Source organism: Centruroides sculpturatus, unplaced genomic scaffold (assembly GCF_000671375.1).
Source record: "Centruroides sculpturatus isolate CEXI.00-Female unplaced genomic scaffold, Cexi_2.0 scaffold651, whole genome shotgun sequence".
NCBI classification, from domain to species: domain Eukaryota; kingdom Metazoa; phylum Arthropoda; class Arachnida; order Scorpiones; family Buthidae; genus Centruroides; species Centruroides sculpturatus.
This window is the reverse complement of record NW_019384960.1, coordinates 203,366-212,214: the sequence shown is the minus strand read 5'-3', so window position 1 is coordinate 212,214 and position 8,849 is coordinate 203,366. Positions and strand designations below refer to the sequence as shown.

At 29.1% G+C, this 8,849-nt stretch overlaps 1 long non-coding RNA gene across 1 annotated transcript in view; it reads right to left on the bottom strand.

Annotated features, from left to right (window-relative positions):
- Nucleotides 1-3,884: 3,884 nt before the first annotated feature.
- Nucleotides 3,885-8,849, bottom strand: part of LOC111632439 — an 11,062-nt gene continuing 6,097 nt past the window's right edge. The window contains exon 3 of the long non-coding RNA XR_002757859.1: nucleotides 3,885-3,990. This is a non-coding gene — a long non-coding RNA (uncharacterized LOC111632439). The remainder of the gene's footprint in view (nucleotides 3,991-8,849) is intronic.

The following is an 8,849-nucleotide window of genomic DNA, read 5'->3' as shown; positions in this document are numbered from 1 at the left end:
AGAGCGTTTTCTTTTTGGCAAGTTATCCTTATCCTCTGAGCATTTTTCTGCATTATCTTCAGATCCATGCTTTACCTTTTGCAAAATGTATGTAATTTTAGATTGCTTGCTTCTAGTTAAAAGGTCTTTATAAATTTCCTTATATGGTGCTAAGCACTTATGAAGAATAAAGCAAGTATGGAATAAGGGAAAAACATTCGGCAACATCAGAAGCAGAAGCGTCGAGATCTGGCAACATTGAAAGAAGTTTCGAGAAGGACCATGTGTATCGACAGAAAAAAGAAAAGAAAATTTACATACTTAAGTACTAACAGTTTACGAAAATAATAATTTTCGTGAACTATTATTACTTAAGTATGTAAAAATTTACAGTCGAACCTCCTATAATTACGGTCCCTATAATTGCGATTTCTATAAAACTGCGAAAAAATTGTGACGGTATCCGTAAAAAATAATAAAAAAAAAACCGTGTCCTGTTTTATATTTGTGGCGTAGTAAACACTAGTATTGTGTTTTATTCTAAAGACACATGGCAAATTTTCCATCAAATTCCTTTATTAGTTGAGTCGATACGGTACATTGTTTTGTACTCGTTTCGGGCTTTGCCCCTCTTCAGTCAACTAAAATACAATACATATTTAACTTATTACAGTAGAGAGTTTACATAAAACAATGAGTACATAAACGATATATAGACGTACCTTTTGGTTACACTTTGTATAATTTAAAAAAAAAAAACATGTAAAATCTGCTTTAATCTTTGTAAAACTATTTTATATTACGAATTAAAATTCGTAATATAAAATAGTTTTACAAAGATTAAACAGTTAAAGATTAAAATAGTTTTACAAAGATTAAATAGTTTTACAAAGATTAATAATTTTACAATCTTTGTAAAATAGTTTTACAAAGATTAAAGCAGATTTTACATGTTTTTTTTTAAATTATACAAAGTGTAACCAAAAGGTACGTCTACCAAAAGGTATCGTTTATGTACTCATTGTTTTATGTAAACTCTCTACTGTAATAAGTTAAATATGTATTGTATTTTAGTTGACTGAAGAGGGGCAAAGCCCGAAACGAGTACAAAACAATGTACCGTATCGACTCAACTAATAAAGGAATTTGATGGAAAATTTGCCATGTGTCTTTAGAATAAAACACAATACTAGTGTTTACTACGCCACAAATATAAAACAGGACACGGGTTTTTTTTTATTATTTTTTACGGATACCGTCACAATTTTTTCGCAGTTTTATAGAAATCGCAATTATAGGGACCGTAATTATAGGAGGTTCGACTGTAAATTTTTACATACTTAAGTAATAATAGTTCACGAAAATTATTATTTTCGTAAACTGTTAGTACTTAAGTATGTAAATTTTCTTTTCTTTTTTCTGTCGATACACATGGTCCTTCTCGAAACTTCTTTCAATGTTGCCAGATCTCGACGCTTCTGCTTCTGTTGTTGCCAGATGTTTTCCCCTTATTCCATATATCATTTATTCTTCATTAGTGCTTAACACCATATAAGAAAATTTATTAAGATCTTTTAACTAGAAGCAAGCAATCTAAAATTACATACTTTTTTCAAAAGGTAAACGATGGATCTGAAGAAAATGCAGAAAAATTCTCAGAGGATAAAGATAAAAATTTTAATAAAGATATTTATCATAATTATGAAAATATAATAGCATGTTTTTTTAATTTTTGGAACCTAACCCGCCTTTTCGTATTAGTCCTTTCTTTCGCATAACACGGCAATTTTTTGGAACGTAACTATCATGTTATACGGGGGTTACCTTGTATTCAACATAGTTTTATTAAGTACAAATTTATATTAATACGATGCAGGAAGTTACTTATAATTCTCTAATATCACATCCCAGTTAAATGTATAACAGTTGAAACTTGAATGCAGTTCTTTAGCTACCCTTTAAATAATATTAATATAAAAGTTTGAACTAAGTAACACGTTACTTACTTTGAATGCTCATTTCATTCCTGTTAGAGTTTTCTTCCAGAGTGAATAATTCATTGTTGACAGGCTAAACAATATACAAACAATACATAACAATCACGAATAATCAGTTATGATATATAAAGCAGTAAAAAGTTGTTCAACTTTCCCGGCAACGTTTCAAACAGGTGAACAAAATCGTGCACCCTCCACACACTAACATCCATTCATACAGATAAAACCCACGATTTTTTGCATTTTTCGACGTTTGAAAGTGTTCCAAGTTTAAAAATCTTGCGGAGTCATTTTTTGACCGATCGACATTTTTTCTTTTTGTTATATAGCTATAAATTTAACCCAAAACACAGAAAAAGCAAACGTTGAAAACCTAAGCATGTGGCTGCATGTTATGTGTGCATAAGAAGATAAAGCATTGAAATCCGTTCAATTTTCACTCTCTGTTTTTTTGCAAATTTGCAGATTTTAAGATCTCCTATACCGAAAAATCATGGCAATAAATTCCGTAAATGTATAGGCCTATGTGTGGGCGTGTATTTCGGCGTCTATTTCATTTAATATTTCACAATTGAAGATAAAGAAACGAAATTTTACACCGTACGTTGTGTACAATGAGCATTAATGCAATTAAATTTTGGTAATAAATCGTCGAGGTTGAAAAAGATAAAAAGAGGTAACGTGTACAATCTCGAGTGGATCGAACTTAATGAAGATTTTATTTGCTGTTAGCATCTATAGTTGATTGTGAAATGTATTTCTACCATTAAAATTAAGCCATTCTTCATTTTATAATAATTAAAATCATAAAGAGTTTTTATGACATATGGCGTTACACAATTCTATTTATTTACTAGCCGTTACTCGCGGCTTTGCCCGCGCGGATTTTGCAAGCAAACCAACCCCATTTATATTCAGTATTTCAACAACCATAGAAAATTATGCTTCTATGGTTGTTGAAATACTGTATATAAATGGGGTTTTCTCATCTTTATTTAGTTCAACTAAATAAAGATGAGAAAACCCGCCAAGTGTCTTAATTTATAGCACTTTGTTGTGTTAGAAGCATAAACAAATTGCAAATCACGGTTTCATATCATCAAAAAAACCATAGAAATTGTTATATAACACTTACTGCTGAGAATAATGAGAATTTCTGAGAATCAAACAAATTATTTTCAATTTGATCAATTTTCTGGAACGTTTACAATCGTTCTATAATCGAACCAATATGCAATAACAAATTCGAATCTAATAAGGTTGGAACATTTTTAAAATCGAAATATATAAAAAATATTTATAACAATGTCTGAAATGTTATTAATTTAATACACCTAAGTACTCGATGAAGACTAAATCTTCTCTCTCTACCCCGTGGGAGAATTTCGAAAAATCTCTTCTTAGTGTGCATTCCCATGAGATACCCTACTTAAACGCTAATAAAAACAAAAAATCGCATCTAAAATAGTACAGTAAAAGCCGTTTTTTCGGTTAAGACTTAATGCGTTCCCTCTGCCCTCGCGAAGGAATTTCGAAAAATTCCTTCTTAGTGTACAGTACATTGCAATGGAATACCCTATCTGTGTACCAAATTTCACCTCTTTAGGTTCAGCGGTTTGCTCTGGGCAATGATAAATCAGTGAGTCAGTCAGTCAGAAGAAGCAATTTTATATATATAGATAATCAGTAATAACATATATGTTATTTTTAAATAAAATCTCTTAACAGCCAGGATATTTACGCAATTCTTTGTTAGATATTTTCGTATTATGTTAGTGATATTAAGCTGTTTTTAACCGTTTAGAAAGCTAAGTTAATATTGAAATTTCGCTATAAAATATGTCAAAATTTGTATTACTTACCATTACCTGTTCATTATCGTCTGGAAGACGAACAACTTCTTTACAATCTTCAGTCTTTACTTCAATCTTCACTTTTTTCAAATCAACTTTACACTCTGATTTTATACTGTGTTTTACGTCATAATTCTCTTTTACTTCTTCTTTCTTGATATCTGTAGTAAAATTTACAAAGTTTTTGTTAAAGGATTCTAAGAAAAACTTTAAATATAAAATAAAAGTGAGTATATTTTCAATAATTAACATATCAATATTAATTTACGTGTTTCACTTAATCATTTATTTGTGATTACAAGCCGAAAATTAGCGTGTGTCATTGCGTATTGGTGTGATGTGTGACAAAAATTATATTGAATAATAAATATAATTAGAAACTTCTTTTCGTTATTAAATAAACAGCTGTATTAAGTTTCCCGGAAATATTTAAAACTATGTGTGGCGCCATCTTAAATATTTTGTTATATATAACAGCCAAGAAAGTAAAACATATTTAAAGTGTTAAATAATCAAGGATTTTAAAATTTTTATTACGTTACCAAGGATTACGTTACCTATCTGCCTGTCATTCCTTAACACTTCATTTCATATATAATACATAAATGTATATGCAATGAAAACTTCTTTCAATGCAAGTAATGTATAAGTATGGACTAAGTGTACAAGGATTTATTTTCATGTGCATTCTGAATTAAGAAATATCCTGTCTTCATGGCATTCCAACATTCCTTAGAAGCACATATTGCTTAGTACATAAGTCAACAGATACCAATTACTTCGTGATTAATACAGTCTCCATCCAAATAGAAGTGATTCCAGGAGGCTATGCTTAAATCTTAAATAAATATTATGTGCACAAGTACTTAATAACTAAGTTAAAAAAAATAACTTGGATGGAGCATATAAGGGATACTTTTATGAATCGAGTTTGCTAACAATGGATAATTTACTTTCACTGTAGTACCGGCTCTCATAAACAAAAAAAAAAAAAAAAATGGGTAATGTTATATAACGAAAATACCAACAGGCTTTTTCGTTATTTATTTAAAAAAATCGAATTTAATCATATTATTGGGCTGTAATTGCAGAAAAAATTGCAGACCTATAAATTCTCACTGTCGTCTGTCTGTGTGTCAGTTTTTTTCTTAATCTCGAGAACAAACGAAGATAAAAGCAGAGGTAAAATAATGTGAAAAGATTAAAGGGACAAGACACCGATTAACTGTGTACGAACTTTTGGTGAAGATCGAAAGTTACGTTATTTAAACTAAAATCCTTACTCCTGAAAACAGTTAATAAATGACTGTCACAACCGCATTGTCAAACGAAAAGTATAATATACAGAGATAAACCACTATTAATTTCAAATGAAGAGCATATAATTTAAATTAAATACACTAAAAATATGATTATAAATTGCAGCTCGTCATTGTAACAATGCCATAATGTAATAAACAATTGCTCGTTTCATTGAAATCTAAAACATCTAAATTGGACTTTTCTCTGTTTAAGATTCTGATCAATTGAATTGACAATTTTAAATCTGTCAACTGAATTAATTATTATTGATAATATTANAGACTTATGAAAAATTTTTTTTTTATCCTGAGAAAATTTTCATAAATTATTCATTATTTGGCAAAAGTGCTTAATTAAAACTCTTGACATCTTTCTTCAAACAATACAGTTATTTTCCTATATAGTATAGACTTTGGGTTCATATTCTTAAGTCTCTTTAATACGCGTTATACTTAAAATTAACAATAAAAATAAAAAGTCCGTATTGTTCCATATTTTCTAGTTCATATATTATACTAATACAAACAAAATAAAATAATTATTTTAAAATATGTAAATTATTTCGAGGCATTTAACAAGAACAACTCCATTGTGAAAGATAACTTCACACGTGAACATTTAAAAAGAACATTTCTTAACGCATAAATTAGAATCTTTCTTCGTGTGCGTAATAATCCAATCTGTTTTCTAAATGCCTTCTTGTATATTTTGCATTGATGTTTATTTCCTGTGGAATGAAAAGTATTAATGATTTTGGAATTCGGCTATTGATGTAAATTTACATTAACAGCCGAATTCCAAACTCATCAATATCTTTTCAATTTACGGGAAATAAACATCAAAACAGTATTTTACAAATGTCACAACAGAAATGTATTTGATTATTAAAAATAGTCATATGCTTCTTTATAGTTTCCATAAACGTAAAAGTCTGTTTACATATATTACATTGTTAAGATAATTGAAGTGTATTTCAAAACAAAAAATTTTAAATGTAATTTCAGTTTAGTTTTCGTTTTAAATCTGCTTTTACCATTTCTGCAAAAATACGCTTAATTCTGATAAACGAATTGATGGCTTAATTAATAAACGACTTTTAAAATAATATTCATTGTTACATACGTAACGAAGATTGTCTTCTTTGTCATTGTCTTCGTTACATTTTTATACATGACTATCGGTAAAAAGTCTATTGCATTTTTCACAACGAAACGGTTTTTTGTCTTAATGAATTTTCTGGTGATTAATTAAGTGGTTTTACTTTTAAATTACTTATTACAAATATTACACTTTTCAATGTGAATTTTCGAATGTTCTTTTAGAAGCGATTCTGTTTTGAATGGCTTCTTACAAATATAGCATAAATACATATTTTAATATTTAGTAAGACAATAATGGCTAAAGCAGTTGTATCCATATAACCTTTATTACATATGTCACAAACATACTTTCTTTTATCGCTATGAATATTTTTATGCTGTTCCAATAAATGTGTTGTCTTGAAATATTTCTTACACATTTAACAATAATATTTACATTTATTCTTAAATATACGAATATGCATTTTTAAGCCATAACTGCGTTTAAAACTTTTGTTACATATGTTACAAGTATAGTTAAATTCATTATTATGAACTACTTTATGACGTTCCAAATAATCTTTTGTTTTAAAACGTTTGTTACATGCTTGACAAACATAGTTACGTTCATCAGTATGAATTACATAATGCTTTTTTAAGTATACTTTTTGTTTAAAACTCTTATTGCAAATATCGCATTTAAAAGGACGGTCTTCACTATGTGTTTGTTCATGTCGCAACAATATACACTTTTTGTTAAATTCTTTACCACATATCTTGCAGGCATATAATTTGTGCGTTCTCTTGTGGATTTCTAAACGGCCCTTACCATATGGAACGCGCATACCACAAATGTCGCAACACACATTTTTCCGCTGGATATTAGATTTTTTACAATGACTAAGTTTATGATGTCGCAAATAGTGTTTTGTCTTAAAGTATTTCTTACACATTTCACAAAAATATTTGTATTCATAGTTGTGTGTATTATTAATATGCTGATTTAAATCACCACGTCGTTTAAAACTTTTGTTACATACCTGACAAGTATGGTTAAATTTATTATTATGAACTATTTTATGATTTGTTAAACCGTCCTTTGTTTTAAAACGTTTGTTACACACTTCACAAGTATAGTTATGTTTATCAGTATGAGTTTCGTAGTGCCTTTTTAAACTGCCTTTATATTTAACACTCTTATTGCAAATATTACATTTGAAAGGACGGTCTTCACTATGCGTTGATTTATGACGTAACAAATTAGCTCTCTGCTTAAATTTTCTTCCACATATTATGCAGGCATGAACTTTACCATTTCTTGGAGATGAATTTACTCGATTTCCAGATGGCTGCAAACAAAAATTCTTATAAAAAATTTTGTCTTCATTTCCACTTTTGTGTTCTTTCGTGTGTCTTCGCAAATGAAATTGCCACAAAAATTTCTTATTGCAGATTGTGCAGTGAAATGGTTTTTTTCTAATATGACAGAAAAGATGTGTTTGTAATATTCTCTTATTTGTAAAGGTCTCTTTACATAAATCACACGTAAAGTGTTCTTTAGAATTAGATGCAAACATAACCTTAAAGTATTTTCTTTTAATCTTTTCGTGAATTTTATTGAATTTTCTACTAGAAAGAACGTATTTGCTTGTTTTGATATTATATATGAAAAGTTTGTGTTTTTCTGAATATTGCTGAATATCGTGTTCCTCAATTTGCTGTTCTTCCTTAACTGAAAGTTTAAAAAATAGCATAAATAAAGTACCATTATATTTGGATAAACATATCATTGCTTTCATATTAAAATATTACTGCTGTAGTAATATAACTGGTGAAGTATACCTGTGTTTTTCACTTTAAACAAGGCATTATTTGTTGTTTGCACTAAAAATAGAACATTTTACAATCATGATGTGATTGATTCAGCTTAGAAGAAATTGTGTGCTTTTAGAGAGGAGAGGAAATCATTACTGTAAAAAAAGTTCCACAGCAATAGTCTATGAATTTTACGTAGAAAAAAAAATAAATGGATTTATAAGATTTTTTACATCAAAATTCGATAATTTGAGCGTATGTCTAGTAGATCTGTACAACGTTTTCCAAGAATATTAACGACGTATTAGGTAACACGATGCTAATATTTACTTATTTATGTCATTAAATAAGTTATATAGTTGTCGTTTACTTTGTTTTAATACATTTTCTTTATTATTTTAGTGAATCCATAAACAACGCAAAATAACATGAATCGTTAAATCACAAGTCGTGAGTTGTGATTTAATGATTCTGATTACAGGTAACCCCCGTATAACACGACACTTCTATAGCACGGATTCACTCTAACACGGTTCGAAAATCGGTACCACCCCCGTATAACACGGTACTGTTATAGCACGGATTCACTCTGACACGGTTCGAGAATTGGGTAAACCCTCGTACAACAGGAAATGTAATACAGTCGACCCCCCTATAAGATCATAGATACGTTCCATTCTTTAGGAATCTGATTTCTTACGAGTTTTTCCAATCACAGCCTGACACGTGTAAAGTTTACGGACTACGGCTGATTGAAAGGTTTTCTTCCATAAAATTAATCGATTCTAGACTAATCCGACTCAACATTTCCAAAATACGTATAT